A 21,045-nucleotide genomic window follows, 5' to 3' on the forward strand; every position below is an offset into this window, starting at 1 on the left:
TGCATAAAAAAAAAATAATAAAGTGACGTATTCTATCTGACTATCTTGAATCTTAAATAAAGATGGTATTGTTTTGAATGTGTTAAAAATAACAGAATTTTCTTTTCCTATTTGCAGAGATTATGATAAACCTTAAATCAGGTCATTCGGAATTGGACACCTGAAACCAGGCAGACTTTCGGCGCAAACTTCTTAGATAAATGGAAGATACGTTGCAATTATCTAATGTATTTTCATGAACTCCTGTGTTCACCCTGGCTTGTAAAAGTATGTAAGGAAATGTAACATGGTTGATTTGTGTGTGCAGGTTTGCTTGCACAAAAATGGGGCAAATACTGTGGCCTTTAGTTTGCTGTTAGAATTTAGAGTCAACTCAATAAATCCAGGTACCCTTTGATTTCAGTGGGTCCAAGCTTGAGAATTAACCTCAAGGTCTGCCCATTAAGCAACTCGTCTCTATTTTGGTGCCATCCATTTTTATTTTTAACTCTTGAGCAGCAAAGCATACATGTCAAGCGATTCTTCCAGAGCTATCTCAGACTTCTGGCTTTCCTTGTTCACACCAGCTGCTGGCAGATTTTAAGGTGTATGTGTCTACGTGTTTGAAGACGTTATCGTGGATGTTGGTGACAGCTGGGCTTTGAAATATTCTTTGCAGCCAGCACAAAGTGTACGGGGAAAGCGTCATTACAAACATTTACAGACCATACTTGCTTTGTGTGTTAGTCTTCTAATAATGAGCCCTTCTCTTTGACCGGGGGAAGCTAGAGGACTTCCTCGTGGTCCACAAAAAAGTGATTCAGTCACTGAAGTCAAGGATCTGAACAACATTTTTAGGATGCTAGGTTTGATTAATCAATCAAATTTAGGTTTCACCTTTTCTGTGTCTGCCAGAGGTTTCCAAACCCCTGTGATTTCCACGCCCCAGAGGCTTCCATGGGTACCTTTCCTTTTGTGCAGTTTTAGTTGCTTAAGTTAGACAACATGAGGCTGTGCGTTTTGAAGGTAGGTCTTTCCAATTATGAAGTTGTTTAATCTTTTCTCCATTCCTAGTTTAATGTGTAGTACATTCCTCAGCAAGGTAATTGAATGCAGCATTTTATGTTTAGTCACATGCAATCAGATAAGTTTGTAATAGGAAGAGATTTGTGTTCGTAGATGCCGTATCTGCTCCAGGTGTAAACTGAACCACCAGAAGTCTGTGAAGGCAAAGCTCTCCAAGCCCTGCGCAGTTATTCTGGACACGTTTCCAGCACGTGCGGAGAACATTACACTGTAGATACATCATGATTATACAAAAACTGATTGCAAGTTCCTGAACCGGCTATTTGCATAAACCGCAAACTGCTGGATTGTCAAGCCAGTGACATCAGCTGTAACCCTTACAGCATTGTGTGTGCATGTGTAGCATGGGATTTTACAGCATTTTGACCGCTGTCATATATCAGAATCTGCTTTTGAGAGTGTTTCTTAGTATGTGCTACAGAACCTCTCCACTGGAGCTGTGGCTGTGAAGCCTTAATCCAAAACTGGGTGTTAATCGTGTGTCCATCTCCCCCCCCCCCCCCCCCCTTCCCTTTTATTTTTTTACATGAAGGCTTGTAATTTCCTTTATTTTAACTTTTAATCTTTTAATTTGGACAAGGATCGTACTAGCTAGGTGGGTAAGACCTGAACTTTTCCTGACTTTGATCAACCCCAATGTGTTTTATTCATACTATTAAAAAAAGCGAAGGTGCACTTAACGTTCTTAGATATTACACAAGTTTATTGCTGACAAAATGTCCTTTCTTTTATCCTCCTCAGGATTTTCAGAATGTTTTGAAGAAGTGAACTTTTATTTGACTTCCTGAGTGTTGGAAGTCTCTCTAAAGCTGTTCACAGGGTTGAATCTCTGGATGCCACAAATCTGCCAGGCCTCAGTGTCTTTAGTTCATGCTGCCTGGTTCAGTGTTACAGATTTGTACTTAAAAACTTTGTGATTTCAGACTGGAATGCCTGCTTATGTTGATTTTCCTTCAAGGTTATAGAAGCGAATGCTACACACACGTGCGTGCATATACACATGCACACACAAATGCACATAGTAAAACTGAGAAAACTGGTATTTATAATAATGGTATATAAAAATTAAGTATAAACGTAGGAATAAGAAATAAATGGCATGAGAGCATTTTCATGAGCCTATACTTGCACGAGTGATGTGCAAATATGGAGTTTTCTGTACTTCATCTTAGCTGGTGTGTTGGTGCTGTTTACTTAGTAAGGCTTAAGGCTTGGTCTTACTGCATCTGCCATTGCGCCGTAGCCTGTGTTTCCGAGAGGGGCAGGAATTATTGTGTGTGCCTTGGGTAGTGGCAGAAGGCACGATGTGCGGGGCTTGCTGGAAGGCTGCCCACAGGGTTCCGCAGGTTTACAGGGACGTCACACACTGCCGCTGCCCAGCACCTTTGTCCTGCGTTTGGAGCTGATTTGGTAAAATAAATAAACAAAATAGCCACTGAAAGCTCAGGACTGCAAAGGCTGCAGAGAACAAGAAAATACGCTTCTGAGGGTGGGTTTGTCTTCTGTTGACACACTTTGGCTTCCTTTTTGTAGGATGAAAGTTCAATAGATTTTATTTCTCAAGGCTGTGTTTTAAGAGCTCGTTCCAGGTTGTGTTTCTGCTCAAGAAAGTTTTTGGTAAGGAAGCATTCTGACAGAAATTTTGGACTTCTTCCAGTAACTGAAAAGCTTGTGGTGCCTAAATGGGATTTATTGTAACTGAACAGGAAAAATCCTCAAATATGGGACTATGTAGTTGTATAAAAGCATTGTGTTTTCTGTCGCCTTACAGTCATTTGACCTTGAATTAGAGCAGTGTCTTTGACTTGAGTGTCTGCAAGACATAATATGGTATGAACTAATTGTTTTAAAGCACCTATTATTATAGCTTTATTTTTTGTCATTGCATTACATAAAGTTACTAAGTGTTCCCATCCTGTTTTTCTTTTCTTTTTCAGGCTTGAGTCACAGAGCAGCGTGAGGATTTACACTTCTGAAGTAGGAGTGTGAATGGGATTGAAGGATTTACATGGAGGATTCTGAACTCCTCTCCTTCCTGCTCCAGGAAAGACAGGTAAGTGAATTATGGGATAATTTGTAATTAACTCAATCCTTATTTCAGAAGGTCGCTAGTCAAAACAGGAAGATACAATTCAGATGGCTGTATGTAAGAATGGAAGACAATTCGGATGCTACAGATACACCTCTTAATTACAAACATCAGCCTTCAAAGTTTTCTGTTCCTGTTCAGTAATAAGAGGGTTTCCATAAAAAGTGGTGTGATTTTTCTATACATCCCACCCCCCTTCCACCCTTCCAACTCTCTCTGATGTAGAACTTTTTATATTGGGAAGCTTTTCACCCAATGTCAAAGAAATCTGAACCGACAAAATGACTTTAGCCTTTCTTGAAGCAGTTCTGAGTAAGGCTGCCACTGGTGAGGAGCTCACGGTGGAGCTTTATTAGACCCCTGCAGGTATTCGTTAATGAAACAGGTCGGCATCAGACCAGTACGCCCATACTGCGTCTGGGCTGATGAGAAGCCTGTTGGAGCGGAGGGGATGTGTGAGTTAGTTCCAGCGGCTGCAAACCCAGCTTGGGTATCTCCCTGCCTCCTTCCCTCGCTGCTTCCCTGCCCTCCGAGGGGAGGAGAGAAACCAGGGGCCAAACCCAGTAGGGAGGTAGCTGGGAGTTCGTGTCAGGTGTTCCGTCTTTGGCTCCAACTCTAGATACGCGGGGCCATCATTAGAAAAGGGCGCAGGATCTTTTTGTGGAAATTAAATCTCGACGTTCTTATTTCTTCCAACTTGGGGAGTACTTGGCCTGTACCACCGTCGGGTACTGACCAGTGAATAAGATTTATGCTTGTTAGTACGATCTGTTCAAAGTAAGCAGATCCAATTCCTGTTGGAAGAGCACAAGGTGTTGGAGCCCTGGCTTTTGGCAGGGGCTTCTCACTTCTGCATCCCTACAGGTCCCATGTAGTTACCAATGCTGAGCAGTGCACAACAGGACGAGCTTTCGACTGCAGGTATTGCTGACCAGACAGCTCTTGCACCAAGCTGTGACACAAAGAGAAATAGTTAAGAACTAGTAAAAATGAGCTCTAACACTGTCAGAATAGCTGCAGTATCTTTGTATTAACTTAAACCTTCTTCTAGCTTAGATTCTTTTTTGTCTATTTAAGCCATGTGCAGGGCTGAAAACAGAGGCTGCACCATCCAGGGTAGCTTGGGATGACCACCTGAGTCTTCCCCTTATGCCCATGGAGGCAGGCGATGCCAAAAAAAAAAAAAAAAAAAAAAAAAAGTGGATCTGGACAGGACTCTGTCAGCTTCAGAGGGCTGGAACTGAGATGATGCCACGCTGCCTACAATCCTGCAGCCCAAGGGAAATGTCTCCGGCGGTGTAGGAAGAAAAGACGATGCCATTATTGCGTTGAAGGTGTCGGGGAAGGGGAGGTTGGCGGTGAGGTGGAGCAAGCTGCAGCAAGGTACGAGAGTGTCCCCGCGCTTGGAGGTGGAGAAGGGCGGGCAGCAGAGCAAAGCGGGCGTCAGTGGGGTGTCAAAGCATCTGGTGCTCTGTGGATGAAGGAGGGGAAACAAATGGGAGCAGTAACTTGTGTGGCTTCTCCAGAACAAAGAGCGGGATGAAAGGATGCAGTGGAGAGTGAAGTGGGTGGGAATATTTCTGTTGAACCGTGTACACCAAACATTTTTTTTCCTCCAGAGATGTTTCTTGGTGGGCTGTACTTGAGAGCGAGTATGAAAGAGTCTCCCCTGCAGTTGGTGAGAGAAAAGGTGAAGACAAAGTCGGGGAACCAGAAATAAGAACTTTCTGAATAAGAGGAAAGAACAAAGGGGTGAGAAATGTGCAGGCAATAATGAGAAAACAAGTGTTTTGAGGGGGAGTTTTGGAAGGTAATGGGAGAGCAGGGATCTGCATCAGGAAAGACACAGTGGTAAGATTCAATTTCCAGGTTTCTCATTTTTGTTCACGAGTATAATGTGAATGGCAGCTCTTATTGGAGGGAGGAAAAATCAAGTTTCCTCAGCAAGGAAATGAAAAAGGTCCCTAGATTTACTTGCATGCACAAGGAATGCTTTAATGTGAGTGTGGGAAAGCAATAGAAACATTTTGATAGTACTTTCTGATTTTTCTGTTCTTCGAAGAGGGGGCTGCCTGTGGTCATACAACTGAGTAACCATGAGTCTACAAACCCACACCTGAATGTCTTGTGGTGCTTTCTAAAAATGTGCTCTGTTTTCTTCCTATCTTTCATACACTGGCTTGCTTAGAAAAAATAGTTTTAAAACTTTATTTTGAAGTTTGTCATAAGGAAGCCTAGTTGTAGGCTGGCCTGCATATTCACTGCTGAGGGTAAGGTTAAATGGTTGCGAAGGTTTTAAAGACACGGGCTTTGCACGAGTACCGTTTGTCCTGTAGTGGGTAGGTGGGCTGTCACTTGGTGAGATGTGGCTCCTGCCTGAAACCATAGCAGGTCTGAAGCTGCCCTAATAGCTCATAAACTGGCATAGTCTCTCAAAACAGAGATCAGCTTGGCAAGGTACGGACCACTCTGCTTGTGGCTGTATTCAGTTTTACCTTGTGCCCGCTTTTCCTTTGGCTGCAGCTGTGCTCGCGAAGTGTTTTGGGTATATTGGTTTTATCACGAGGAGACTGGAGGTGCCAAATGTATGCCAGAAAAGTACTTGTTAGCCTGACCTCTCCTCCTGCGGTCCCTACGTGGTATCATATGGAGCTGGAAGTCTCCTATTTTAGCAATTGCTTAAATACGTTGATAACATTTGCTTCCAGCTGGGCATTAAGTTTTCCTGGGCAACTTGTCATCGTCATCTTTCAAGCTTGGTCTGGGTCAGTCTGAGGGCTTTGTGAACTCGTCCTGGCTTCCCAGGCACCTGGCAGTGGTAAAAGGGAGATGCTGATGACTAAGCTGGAGTACGGGCAGTAGTACGGGATCCCCAGTGCCATGGCACAGTGGAGGGTAGGGCTCGTCCAGCTGTAGAGATCCCGACCTTTCAGGGAGCATCGCACTCAACCTCTTTGTGTTACCCGGCCGCCGTCCCCGCTGTATGGCAGGGCTGGTGCTTGCGAGGCCGACACCAAAGCAGCGTAGCTGTCTGCAGCTTTCCGCTGCTGGAAGTAAGGATCGGAAACCTCGCTTTATGCCTAGGGGCGTTTCCATTCCTGGATGTGCTAGCTAAGAAGCTTGTATTCCATATGGATTGCCTGGCCTTGTTGCTCTGTGCCTGGTTCTAACCCTGTACATTAATTTTTTTTTTTTTTTCTTTTTTCAAAATCTCTCAAAATATAGGTAGAGCAAGCATTCCATTGTATCTGTAAAGATGCTGACCTAGCATCAAATAGAAGACTATGATGAAGTGATAAATGTTTCAAGCCTCTGGCCTTTTATCTCTGGTCCTTTTTTTCTTCTTTTTTTTCTTTTTTTTTAATGCTTCTCAAACTTAAGTGATTGAAAAGCTTTCCAGATCTGATAACTGCAAAGATTTCAAGTGAAACTTTTGGCTCCTATCCCAGCATGAGATCATACAAAGTGATATTAGCTGAATTTGTACCAGAGTTTGAAAAGAAAATGAAAACACATTACTGTTAGTCTCTCTCAGCTATTTTTCAGCTCTGCTAGGCCAATGCTTTCTCATTGGTTAACTTCTGTGTACCATTTTAAAGGTTTCCAAATACATATGTGTGTGTATATATATACATTTTCTCCACTAATAATGTATTTAATTTATACCCTTTTGATCTCTTAACCTTGCTAGCAGGACTCCTTAGATTTTTTTTTTTTTATTTTTTAATAAGAGGTTTTAAAATATAGTGTTGCTGAGAAAACTCACTATAAGAGAAAGGATATATTGAAGCCCTGTTTCTATTCCAGAATTACCTTAAAACAAAATAGAGCTGGGGTATCTCTTCTTTAACCTATCTTTTTGTCTGGTTGCTGTGATGAGCGTCAGTGAAAGCAATGGTCTTGTACGTGTGTGTACCTAATAAGGTTAAAAGTGTCAGCTGCATGTTTTATGGGTTTCCTGTATAAAAGTAAAATAAGATAAATAATGCCTTAAGTTAGGCCTTTAAATTACTGTACAGGGCTGAACTTCAAGGTTGCAAAACCAAGCAATTGAAGGCTAGAAAAATTCAACAATTAAAGCTACTTGTTCGTCCTCTTGGTAAATACTCATTTTGATTGCCTTTAATTAGAGGATTGCGTACTATTTTATTTTTTTTTTCCACAAGGCCTGCATATTGTTCAGCGCACAGCATGGCTAATGCTTAATGAGTGGGTAGGTTGTTGATGTTTTGTTTCTCACCATTTCTTGTATGGCCTTATTTACTGTATGGTTGGCAGATGGTGCACAGAATACAGAACTACTCATTTCCTCTTGGAGTTTTTCATGGCGTTAACATCATAAAGAGTTACTTTACTGCATGTTTTTCAGGAATCTTAATCAGGAGTGCAAAATCAGATATACATGCATATTTAACCAAACTCTGAGTCTTGACTGTTAATTTTCTGGGGGGAGATGGTTACAGTACAGTCGCCTTGATGGAAGTCTTCAGTGGAGGAACAGCAGGTTGTACCGACTCTGTCCCCCACTCTTCTTTCTGTAGCAGCAGACAACAGTGGGTCAAAGCTCATGCTGGGGCACGAGGTATCTCCAAAACTGAAGGAATTTGGTGAAAATGTTTTAAAAAGCTATAGCTTCCCTCCACTCCGCCAGTGTTTGCATCTTCCTGTCATTGTTTGTATGTAGGAACATAGACATGCCATATCGGAAATTCTCTTCTGTAATTGAAGGTAACCATGCAGTAGATATTTTGTCCAACAAGCTTAGAGTACTCACTCAGCAACGCGCTCTCCAGCATTTAGTGAATATTTAAGACCTGATGGAAACGAGCAAAGCTTCAAAACCTACAATAGGCTACAGGAAGAGAACACCCTTCATCTGGTTTCTGTCTTTGAGACTGTAAGCTCTTCAGGCTGGAGGCTGTGCCTTCCCACATGTCGATAAAGCATTTCAAGCACTACATTAGTATAAACACCAGTGGATGAGGTCATCATATATCAAACAACATAATTAAATCAGTGCTTTATTCACTGTCTGTGTCTCATTATGGCTGCCTCCTAGGTCACACTGCAGCCTTGAAGATCATGTAAGAACTCGAATGTTATAACAGCCCTCACAGAAACATTTGCTTTGAAGTTGGTGCTATTCATTTAGAAACCAATCTGCAGGAAAGTGTACTTTTGTAAAATGTGGTCCTATTTTGAAAAAGGCATGTAAAAGGGGAAACACTTATTATTGATTTTTGTCACAAATTGCCATGCATGAATGTCAGCCCACAGCCACTGATCACATGATTGTGATGGGATTTCTTGATTGATTAGAGGTCTGAAAGCAATCAAGTGGATGATGTATTAGAAAGGACCCTGTTTCTCAGAAGGCAACACGAGCTTGAAGTGGTGCCTGCCAAGTAACCAGACTTGGGGCATTGGTATGAAACTCTGGCAGTTTTAGAATTTAGGTGGTGCTTACTTTTGCCTGCTACTTTAAAGTGCCCTCTCTTTAAAACAATATAGGAAAATATTTTAAGTAAGATCCTCCTTCCCTCTTTCACAGTTCTTGTACCCACACTTTAAAACTTGTGTTATATCAGCACCTATATGTGTTTTATAGCAATAGATCCTCATGTGTGTTTTACAAGGAAGTAGGCTACCAATTTTGTCTGAGCAATAAGGTACTTTGACGTCTGAAGTCATAATCGCAGATATGCACGTAAGCCTCGTGCCTCACCAAGTATGATGCCTTGGGCATGTGTTATTGCTTACCTATGCCATAATTACTGTACACATGTAGCTACAGGAATATGCCCATATGGTTTTCCTACTGTAAACTTTCAGGTGACTTGCTAATCTAGGCCAGTACTCAGAAACAAGGGCTGGTCTGAGATCTTAATAATTACAAAGCTGGCATACAAACTTTAGCATTAAGGCTCTCCCAGATCCACTTGAAATCAGGTTACATTCATATTCTGTCTTGTTTTTTGAATAGCAGCTCGACAGCATGCAAAGTCGTGATGTTGCTTGACCTGCTGTCTCCCAGTCTTGCTGGCAAAGGAAAAAGAGGGAAAGATAGTTAGGGTTTATAGTCTCTTGGCTTTGCTATAAATGGAGGAGATTTTTTTTTTTCTCTCTCTCTTTTTTTTTTTTTTTTTTTTTTTCCTGGGGGTTTCCTGAATTAATTCACATTAACTGATGAATTTACTGGAGTAATACATGTTCCTCTTCCCTAATATTTATCTATTTGTCTCTAGTGCTTTTCCTCAGCACCGGTAACGATGGCACAGAATGATGAGTCGATGCCATGTGTTATGGGCTGCCACTTGCTAAATTTGAGCCTGAAAGCAGGAAAGTGAAGAGAGAGCAAAGGTGGCTCTTTAGTGTTCTGCAGGGCAGGCGGGCTCCAGAAATCAAACAGAAAAGCAAAGTTGTGCAGTTTACCCAAACAGCCACATTGAGGGTTGAGGGCATCTGTCAGCTGGGGCTGCCTCTGGGACTAGCCTGCTCTCCACGAACCTGTTGCTGCAAAGTTGGGAGGTGGAGGATGATGATGAGGAAGGACTTGCTGGGTCCTGCTGGAGGTTGGAGTCGGTAGTTCCTGCTAGGTGGCTCCCTTGCTGGGAAAAGCAGCCCTCCTGGGGGGGGGTAGGAAAGCTGTGGGAGGGCAGGGAAGGCTACTTTCCCCCAGGGTAGAGCTGGAAATCACCTGGCTCTTGCTCAGCTAGTGAAACAACAGCAAGGAGAAAAGTCTGTTACCCTGCCTGAAGATGGGTGCCTTCATGTGGTTCTGGGGTGCTAGAGAGGAGTCAGTTCTCCCATGCTTAGCCTGCTCTTGAGAACCCTGCTCTTCCTAGCTTTTTCTTGTTTTCCTCTTCAATTACAGCATCAGAGCAGGGGTTAAAAAAAGATCATTGGCAGACAGCAGAAGGATGCTCAATACTAAAATTTCCAGTGTCTTAAAAAATGACTTTAATTTTATGATGTTGTCTTAGTAGCTTGATTGTTGACTGGTTAGGCGCTTGGTAAACCTCCTAATAAAAAGAATAGACACTTTTGTTGGTTTTACACCCTTTTTTTATGTCCCTGTTCGTGTTCCGTTATTTTGCTGTGATTCTTTTTTAAAACAGCCAGAGTAAAACAAAAGTGGTAAACCCTAATTTAGAGGTGTTAGCAAGAGCTGGCTCACTCTGATAAGGGTCAGCCAGGCTTCACTGGTTCTTTATTATAATCCTCTACCCACTGTGGTTTATCCTCTCCGAATATTACTCTTCTGTTACACTTGCTATCATCTCTGTGCAGATGATAGCGTAATACTTGCAAATGGCCTAAATACGATGAACAGCAAGCCAGAAAAACTCTAAAAAAACATACCCCTATGAGAAGACAAGGGCAATACTGGCAAACTTGTTTTTCTAAGGACAAGTGTGAACAAGTGTTGGATGATAAAAAACCAAACCCAACAAACCTCTCTCTCTCTTCCCCCCCCCCCCCCCCCCTTTTTTTTCCCTTCCCCTTGCTACAGGGGCAGAATTCTCATTTTGGTTTGCAGTCATCTAGGCGAGCTTAGGTGTGTTGAGTGTCAGGACCTATTTGCTTGTGCACAGTGTACTGTGCCTATAATACAAAGCAATGTAAAGCTTTCAACCTGGAGCCAGCTTGGAGCACAGGCAGAGCAAGCTCAGGTCTGTCTGTACCTGCCTGCATAGAGAGATCCTTAGAAGAAAGCAGAGACACCCATCTTCTCCTTATTACTGCATTACACCAGAGGCAAATGCTCTAATTAAAATTTGCAGTTAGCAGCGGTTTGTTATAACTGCTGTAAATTCAGTCATGTTAAAACTTCCTGGTGGTGGGAGGAGAGGCACAGACAAAGTGGTTAACGCAAACAAGGGCTCTTGCGTAGTTGGCGAGAGCAGCCTGGCCCCCGTCTTCCATACGTTTTGTTAAGGCATCACCTATGGCACTTTGTACCAGGAAAATTGCTAAATAGCTTAAGAGAAAAAGTGATTAAGGCTGTATAGCGGAGGAGCTAAGATCTGTCTTGTAAGAGGTTCTAGTCACATCCTGCTTGACAATTCTCAAAACAGCCTTGCTGTTGCCTCTGCCCCGGTGCTTTGCTTCCATAGGTCTGACGCAGTGGGAAAACTGGGAACTCGGATAACAGGGATGGTAAGATTAAGAAATAGGCATTTTAATAAAGGTTTTAGAGAATGGGTTTGTGTATCTTACAACTAGAGAAAGAGAAACTTGGGAAAAAAAATAGTTTTCTGAACGGGTCCCGGTTTTTGCCTTCTCAGTCACTGTGTTCATGTACTTTGGTTATCCTGATGGCTACTCAAGCGCTGTGCCAGGTTACTGTCTTCTGCTTGCTTTTATCAGCTGGGTGGCTGAAAATGTCTTCCTTCCAAATATTTCTTTGCTATCCTACATTGTGCTGTTTCCACCACCGCATAGAGACCAAGGAAGAACGAATATTGAATTAATTTCCTTTCTGGGATGGGAGGACTTGATTGTATGGGAGCTACCAAAAGAGGTGCAGTCTGGTATGTAGCTACTGTTTCCCTTCTACAAGGGTGCTTTTCTCTTGGGCAGGCCGGGCACAAAGCTGCAGGTCTGGACGTGTTCTCTCTGTTGAGCATCGTTTAGCAGTCTGCATTTGGGACAGAGGAGCAGAATGGCACTGAGTTGATGGGGCTGTATTCATGTGGAGCCCCTGCTTCCCGTCGCACTGTACTTGACCTGACATAAGCAGCTGACATAACATCACTGTGGGTGCCAGCGTTTTCTTCTTTCAGTATTAAATTTGAGGAGAAAAAAAAAAAAAAGTTTTCTTTTTAAAAGGAAAGAGAAAACCCCAAAGGATCTTGGCTGGCTCTTTGTGCCCTATAGGTATGTCTGGTTGTTTTTGATGAGCAAGGTGCTGTCCTCCTGTTTACCTCTCTTAAAGGAAGTCTCTGTTGACATAGTCTGCGTTTCAATCATCTTTATTACACAGTGCTCTGGGAAGCCTTCCGGGCAAGTCGAGCCAGTCCTAAAAGCAGCTTCTTGGTCACAAAGAGAGACAAGCCCAGCCAGGCGCCCACAGTTCGTATTTCTTTATTTGCAGAGATCTGTGCCCCGATAACCTCGGACCCTGCAGCAGCTGAGATCGCCTTAATTTGGAGTGGTGTGAGAGGGGCAGCGGGCAGGTCTCCCAGTGGCTTCCATACCCACCCTCACACCACAGCCAGCATGGACCACCAGTGCTGTCAGGGAGCTGACTTCGCTATCCAACCTGGCAGAAACTGGGGTTTTCCTGCAGCAGGAGTGCTGGGTGGGGGCTACCAGGCTCAGAGGCAGCTTGCAGGCATCTTTCTCCCTTCTCCTCCCTCCGTCCCAAGTGTTTTCTGTGCGTGCTCTCGCCATGGGGTGCTGCTTAGCCTTTGTTGCTCTTAGCGTGGCTCAAATGTTCGCAAGACTTCGTGTGCCATTACCCACGAGAGGCTCGTTCGCTGAACGGCGTCCAAGGCGTTGCACAGTGAGGGTTTGTGTCTGGACGGTTGGTCCCTGCATTCATTAGAGAACTGCTGTCATTAATGATCAGCCAGGTCATCAAAGCTGTCTGTTAACGTTTGCATGAGGAAAGAGTTTTCTTCAGGTTGAAGTTTGCACGTCAGGGCTGAACCGTTGTCGGTAAGCGAACTGTGGGTGATTTGCATGACATTATGGTAGTGTCTCGTATTATTCCGTGTAAGCTCTTGTAAGTCTTTCATATAGGCGAAGTTAGCCTCAGTTTGCAATGGTGTGATATTTTCCTCCAGTGTTCAATGATGAGTTCTAGATAGAAAATGACATCATGAAAATGACGCTATGTGAAGAGCATCCATCTTCTCGGTAAAAGGGAGAGCCCCGACCAGCTGTGATGTGCCCTCGAGGTCTCTTTCTCCATATCTGTGCAGCTGCCTGGCACCTCTGAGAGGCTAAACCCATCCATCTTTCAAAAAAGGATTGACTTTATGCTGTGTTAATAAAGAGTGAGCTATAAACCTTCCCCTCTCAAGATGTCTGCAGTCCCAACATAAAGCTTTATTTTATCTTTGGTAGTTCAAACCTTAAGACAGTCGCAAGCTCCTATCAAAAATTGTTACCCAGGAAAGCTACAGGTGGTTAAGAAACAGGGTGCGAGTGACCTGGTTGTCAAGTGTAAGGCACTTCTTGTAGGGCACGGGGAGCTGCCTAACAGTGGAATATTCAAATATCAATTAAAATAATTTGCAGAGTCATGCACTAATTATGAAAGCAGCTTGTGCCTTTGTTGTAGCCAAAGATTTCAAGGGCCAAATTCACTGCAAATATAAACAGTTGTGCCAATTATATGTTAGAACCCAATTGTTCCCCTGCAGGCTATAAATAACTCCTATTTTAAGTCACTGGGGGTTATTTGTCTCCTGTGGGAGAGACTGTAGTCTATGGTGTAGCTGACCAGAAAATGGTTGTTAGTGATAAAGTGGTGCAATTTGCATTGATTTATTATTCATTGGCTGTACAGATCAAGTGCAGCTTACCCAGCGAGAGGGATTGACACCAAATTCTTTTGTCGCTTAAACAAATGTTCCTGCTGAGTATAACTGAGAGATGCTATTGTAAAAGACTGTTACAAGTTTATCACACACCTTCTAGCTTGTAACTCTCTAAAATCTGAATCGGACTTCGGTAAGAGTTGACTCCAAACTTAATTTTGCTCTGTCTGTGTAAACCGGGGTTGATAAATATTAGAAGTAGATGTCTATAAAGAAAAATAAAAGGCAATTCCTTGAATTTTTCTAAATTCCCCGCATCTGGTAACATGCGCATCCTGCTTTAGAAGCTCTAGTGCTTGTGTCTAGCGTCCTGTATCCAAAACAACAGGCCTTTACTGGCTACAAAAAGGATGAGATTGTGTTTAGTGTGGGCAAAATTAAGTTAAAGATAGCCCGAGATCATCTTCTAAGGTTTTCTTCTAAAACTGTTGACTTCAGAGCTTCCAGGTATTATGAGATGTATTATGATTGGCTTGAGCATGACATTACCAGTGCCTACTTTGGTGTTCCTCTGAAAACTGCAGCTCTTGGAAGAAAACAACTGATAAAGACTGCTTGTTGGGTTTCTCTTCTCTTGCTCCTCACCTTTTAAGTCAGCCTTCTATTTCTGGTGGTTGTGGAAGACAACCCGGAAATATGAACCAAAACGCTTCTTCAAACTCAAAAATGAGAAAGCAAAATAAAAAAGGAAGAATATATCGTTTAAGTGTTATCTTCAAGTTAGTCTTGAGGGCAGGGAGGGTGTTTTATGTTCAGATTCGTTATGTTTAAGTATGTGTGGCCACTGCTGCAGGTGTCGAACCATCCCACCCCTTCCCGGGCTATCAGCAGCACTGATTTCACGCAAACCTGCTCGTGGACGTGCAGGCCCATGGGTGCTGGGTGGGCTCGCAGCCCTGGGGTGCGAGGGGTTCTGCCGGGACCCTCGCAGCCCCTGGTGACCCTGCTGGCGTGCGTCGTGTTTCGCAGACTATTCTGCAATTCCACTGTGAGTTTGGCTGCGAAAAAGAAAATGGGTGGTAATATGGGAGGGAAAGCAATGCTGGAGAAAATCCTCAGAGGCTTTCCAATGATTCGTTTTGCTTTGTACGTTGACTTAGCATCAGTCTCCCTCGATGAGTCCACAGCTAGAATCTGCCTTTGAATAAATACTTTGTGTCCTGCCATGGGCCGTTGCCGTTCACAGCCTGGAATGAATTTGTGGAAAGGAGTGCTGTAACTATAAATTGCTCTTCTTGGGCCAAGTTTTCTGGCAAAATCTGAATAAAAATAATAATCTTGGAACTTAACTCTTTTCCTAAAAGGGGCACGTCCTACCCATTTAAAGCTGAACCGTTTTGCAGCATATTCTTTCACCTTAACCTGCTAAAGGTTAAAAAAATTGTTCAGACAGCTCTAGCGGCTGCACATCAATCTGCTATAACCAGCTGATTAATGTGACTGATTTCTGCAGCGAAATTCTCTAATCACTCCTTATTTACAAACTGGGGTTGTTTTATTTAAAGCAGCTATGCTGTGAGTGTTCATCCATCTTAAAAGTGCATTCCGCGACCGAAGTAAGTTTAGGAAACACAAGTCTAATGAACCTTTGTGACAAATGGTGCCCACAGAAGAAGAGGTCACATGCAAAGTCTCTGGTAGTGTTAATCCCTCTTGTCATCTCCTACAGAGGAAGTGGAAAAAATATTTTTTTCTTGAAGAAAAGATAAAGGAAATCATAGTGAATGTAGGCAAATAAGAGAGAAACCAGTGCTCAGAAGCCTGCAAGGAAGTGTGGAGGAAGCCAGGAAGCTGTGGATTTCCATTAACCAGGCTATTGGCTGACAGCTGGTGATTTGCAATAATCTACGGCTATTTTTTTGGAACTTATTTAGACCTCATAGACTTACTCTACTGGGAAATGCAGAGGTTCCCTCTTTAGAAATAAGATAAAATTGTCTAGTCCTTCTTCAAGTGGAGTTAGGCACTGAGCTGATGTCTCTGCTGTGATACGTTGTGCTTTGTTACAGAGTGCAAATGCGGAATCCTTCTGTGTGTTTATTCTGTTGGTAAATACCATTCTAACTGGTATTATGCAAACTGTTTCCAATGGTAAATACAAGAAATATTTAGCAGCTTTGTCCCTGTAGGCAACTCAGTTGGACAGGTGTCCACAGGTATTGGGATGCAGGAGTATAAGAGAAGTCTATGCACTTTATAGACAAGTCATTATAACTATGTTGAATTGTAGCATGGCAGAAGCGAGTCTCCAGGGAAGTTTCAAATGGTCAGATCTCTTATGTAGGATGCCAGCAAAAGTTGTGGCATGCTAGGCAAGGTTGATTGGGAGGGGGGGAAATCATGTAAGTGGATATATGAATATTTCCTTCAATATTTAAGGACCACTGAGTATCTGTTAGTCATCTTCAGCAGTTATCATGCTTCTTATTTTTAAAGCAGGTATATTTTCCCTACAGTTTTATGACTTTTTTGTTTCCTTCTAAAACTTTGTATGTCTGGGAGGATACACTACACATGGCTTTCAGAGCAGGAGTAATTCTACAAGTTTCCCTTTACTCTCTGTACCTTCTGTTCTGATGACTCAGATATGTTTGCACTTGAGTCCCGTCTGAGGAAAATATGTGATATTTCCTAGTGGTGGTCTCACTATTTTTTTCTACACTTATGTTACAGATTGGAATTTTGGCGAATATCACCTTCAGATTGACTTTTAGCTTCTCTCACAAAAAGTTATCTGATGTTTTCAAACGCTTGTGCACTTCTGAAGAAAAGGCATTTCTCATCCATATGTACCGCTAAAGCTTTTGCCCAGTCTCTCATCACCTAATGATTCTCTCTCTCTCTGCCTTGTTACTTTTTCTGCTTTTGGCATGTGGTCTCTTATCCTGTTAATATCCCTTTCGACTGCTCCTACAAAAGGTCTTCCAATCATATCACCTTTAACACTATCCTTTTCTCTCTAGATTTCCCTTTGTTTTCCACTACCTTAAACAAAAATCAACTTTATTTTAAAAGCACGTAGCAGTCTACCTCTCTTCTATCTGTAATTTGTGGGTTTTGAAGTCTGACTCTTGATCTTCATCAGCCCGTGGCACCTACCTCCCTCGCTTATTTGCTACATTTTAAAGTGGCACTTCAGTGCTTTTGCTCTTTCTTAGGACAAACCTGTGGGGATATGCACATCTCTTCCCAGTTCTATCTTTGCCATAATTTCTGCAGAAAATTTGGAGTCTGGTGATCAGAATTCATCCAGTCCCTAGAGAAGGCCCATAGATGAGGCGAGCAGATGGGAGAAAAGCTTGGGCTGTGTTTCTACTCAAGAAAAGAGAATATTTCTGAAGGGACGGTCCCCATCACTGAGTGGGTTAGTAGTCTTTGATACTGAGTCTGTTACAGCAGTTGAATACGTCGAGAAATTATGGGAAAAGGTCTGAAGATGCTCATACAATATTCATGCTTGGCTTTAGTGTGCAGGAAGTGGAAAAAGGAGAAGATACAATAACGGATCATGGAAAGACAGCAAGAAAAAAAGAAAGAGATAAAAATGATAGGGACGTTAATTGGATCAACAGGACGGTTAAAAGTTTTGTGCCTAACCTGACAAGGCAATCAGTTGCAGTCAGTTAGAAGTAAAGAAAAGGGTTGTACTTAAATATACCAGGTTTGTACTTAAATACCAGGTTAACAGGATAGAGGAATCTAAAATACCTGTGAAGGCAAATGTTGTAGAGGACAATAGATGCATAGCAGAGTAATAATCTTGCTGGAAAAGTAGTACTTAGTGGCTGTGTTCCTGAAGAACAGAAAGAGAAGGTAGTAGGCTGTCCATGAGTGTTAACAATGTGAAAGACCCTTAAAAAAATCCCCAGAATGCAACAGGGAAGGACATATTGAATAAAAGAGTATCTGTTCTGATTTTAGCAGCTAATGATGAGGTCATAGAAGAGCTAGACATGGGAAGTAACTTCAGATTAAGTGATGAGGAATTGATTTAATTAAAATGAAGGGAGGATTGAAAGTATGTCCTTAATTAAAAACTCTCTTTGAAAGATAGCAAATGTGAGTTTGTCAAACTGCTAGCAAGGCAAGTCAGCTGCACTGGGGAGCTCAGGGACCTGAACAGTGCAGAAGTTGGGAGTTTTTGCAAGTACTCCAGCAGTCTGGATTTTGTGCCGCAAGGAAGGAGAAAAAGTTATCAGGAAAGGGTAAAAGTTAAGAGTTACCAGAATTCGGGCTGAATGGGAGCAAGCAAGCAATGTTTAGACATGTAGAAAAAGGACATTGAGCCATATAAATAACTTCCAAACAGCAGGAGGCCTACTATGTAATGGTGCTGCTTGTGCAGTGATTAAGCATCATTTAAATGTGGCCTCAGTGTAAAAAAAAAAAACAAAACACAAAACCCCCACCAAACCCAACCCCACCACACCCCAAAGAAACCATAGTGGTGACCAGCAGGAGAGAAAAACCTGAATGTGATGGAAGCAAAGCTTGAATATTGCAGTGCTCCTGAATTGCATAGAAATAGCTAACCTTTATAACCCCTCGCTTGGAAATTGAGGGTATGACTGCAAGCATTTTTAGCAAAACTTTCAACACCCACTGTCCACCTCTGGGCTCTATGCTTTGTGCTTAATTGTGTCAGCTGCCTGGAACAGAAGTGGTTTTGTGTTGTCGTGCCACTTGGCGTTGTGGTTCTTGAGGATCTCTTATGTCAATTCAGGAAGGTTTAATGTATATAAACCTTAGGAAAAAGTTACAGAGGAGGGTGTGAAAAGAACTTTAAATGTGATGCCTTGTTAGGAAACTACTTGAAAGGTTTATTTGGGGGTTTTCTGACTGAACAGAGGAGGGCAGATGAGTTCAGCAGTTGTACTTTTTATGCCCTGGCAGAAGGCAGTGGCATTTTTGGGACACTCAAGGGGACAATGTTGTCAGACTGGTTAGGATGAAGTACAGCGTGAGAGATTTAAGCTGCTGAGACTTGAAGAAAGGGGCTGAAAGGGAACAGCTGGACTTGATACTCAGAAGGAGAGAAGAAAATGTCACAGGTGAGTTTGAATTTGCTGTCAAGCATTGAAATCCCAGCATTGGCATCAGTTGTGGAGAGGATAGGAGGAAGTTTTGTAAGGAAGGCACTTAGCGTTAGGGCAATTTGATTTATGTTGGTGACAAAACATAAAACTTGAAAATTTGGGAGGTAAAATGAGGCATGTGTACAAGTGCAAAGGAGACGGCTTAGAAGGGGAAAAGATGTGTCTGACAACATGGTTTCCTGAGCTGCTCGATCTGATCTAAGGCTCCTGGCCTCTCCTGTCCCTTACCACGCGTTCCTGCCATCGCCTTCGTGTCAGATCACCTCGGACTGCTTCGACAACCTTGAAATGGCATCTGAGCCATCAGTGCAGAGGTGAATGCTGAAGTCGTGAACTAAAGAGATCACCGGAATGTGTTGAAGTGAGAATAAGAGCGTGCCAGTGGCAGAGCTTTCAGAAGTCCCTATCGATACGATGGGCTGCCCAGACCAGAGAATAACCGTTTACAGGAAAAATAGTGACTGACTTGAAACCTCAGGGAGGATGAGATGCCAGAACAAGGATGATGATCAGCAGTGTCGAAAGAACCAGAAGGGCTAAGCAGGAGGGGCATAAAGGAAGGTTCTTGGGATTCGCCTGGGCAGAGATCATGAATGATCCTGGTGAGAGCACTTTCATTCAAAGGGAAGCAGCGGAAGCTGGGCTGGACGTGATCCAGTGTGGAGCTGGAAGGGAGGAAGCGAGTGCATTGGCTTCAGCCTACGCTTGCAACGAATTTCTAGATAAGGGAAAGGAGGAAAGGAGTAACTGCTGAAATAGGTAGGGCTGTTGTCTTGCGGATAGCGGAAAGGGGCGACAGTGAGAAGATAGAGAGGTAAGTAGGGACCAAGCTTGGCTGAAACAGAAATATGCAGCTGAAGACCAGTGGAAGAGTTTAAAGAATTTCACATGAAGAAAGGTAAATAGTCTATAGGCTCTGTATGGTGATATATGAGCAAACTGGTTCTTTTTTTGGTAGGCGCTAGCAAAGACGGATAGAGAATTCGGTTAGAAAAAGCAGCTTCATGCTTAATGAAAAAGAAATCGGCCAAATGAACTTTTTTCAGTCAGTTGTAACTGATTTGAAGCAGCAGCATGCTGCTGCTTTCCTTTTCCTCCTTCCACCCCCCCAGCCACGGCAGACAGCAGGGCAGCGTGCCAGCGTGTGCCGGTGTTACGGTGGCTGCTACGGAGTTCGCTTGGCTCTGGAAGGCGACCGATGCATCCAGACTTCAGGGGCCGCACAACCTAATTGTCTGGCTGCGGTCCAGCTGCTGATTGACCCAATAAACTCTAATGAATCTGGATTCCTGCAGTCTGATTTGCTTCCTCTCCCCGTTATGTGCCTTTCTCAGTCCATGAAGAGCTGAAACCTGAGTGCTGGCTTTGACAAAGGGAGCGAGAGAGGGGGGAAGGAGGGGAAGAAAAGGCAGATAACAGCCGAATGTAATCAGTGTTTTATTACCATCCTCAGGAAGTGGGAATGGCTTTAAAAAGAAAAAAATAGTAGTAGGTCGGAGCAAGGAAAGTTAGTTATGGTGAGGTTATTTGACAGGAAATTACAAAATACAAACAGACAGAAGAAACACATTTTAAAACAGGGTAGGAAATCTCAAGTTACTTCACTGTGTATATTCAAAACCCCCAAAGCAAAGGCTGAAAATAGCAGTTTAAACAAAAGCTATCTTATCTGATAAAGGCATTTCAAGCACAAAAGGAAATTTATATATTGGGTTGACAATCTTAAAATAAACTGATTGTCTTGATAACACCGTAGATTTAATTGTGGGAAAAAATTGGGTTCATGTGTATGACCTGCAGACACAGTAAATTCCCATGTAAATTCATTCCTTTTCTTTCTTTGTACATTTCTTGTCTCCTAAGCAGTGTTTATCGGTGTTTTCCAGAAACTGTAAAGGTAGATTTATGCATGTAGGACGAGGCTGATAAATATGTGCATATTTTAAAGACTTCCTTGCAGACCAGATACAATTCATTTCCTATGCTACTGTATGGAAGCGTACTAATGGTACTGTATTAACGGTACTTCACCGAGTACCGTTCGTATTCGGAAAGGTTTTGGCAGAAATACATTGGTTTGGGATGAGGATAGAATTTCCAGTACCAGTCATCAGCATCATTACTTGGTGTGTCTTTTCACTTTCTGTGTGGAAAGGAAACCATTCTGTTACTGCATCACCTTTATCCTGAGTCTGTAAAGCATTTGCTAGTGTGAGGAGAGCAGAACTCGCTTGCTAGCGTGGGT

At 42.8% G+C, this 21,045-nt stretch overlaps 1 long non-coding RNA gene across 1 annotated transcript in view; it reads left to right on the forward strand.

Moving 5' to 3' along the window:
- Positions 1-21,045, forward strand: part of LOC126048729 (uncharacterized) — a 70,095-nt gene that overhangs the window by 40,290 nt on the left and 8,760 nt on the right. Inside the window, exon 2 of the long non-coding RNA XR_007508960.1 lies at positions 3,003-3,118. This is a non-coding gene — a long non-coding RNA (uncharacterized LOC126048729). The remainder of the gene's footprint in view (positions 1-3,002; positions 3,119-21,045) is intronic.

This window comes from Accipiter gentilis, chromosome 20 (assembly GCF_929443795.1).
Source record: "Accipiter gentilis chromosome 20, bAccGen1.1, whole genome shotgun sequence".
NCBI classification, from domain to species: domain Eukaryota; kingdom Metazoa; phylum Chordata; class Aves; order Accipitriformes; family Accipitridae; genus Astur; species Astur gentilis.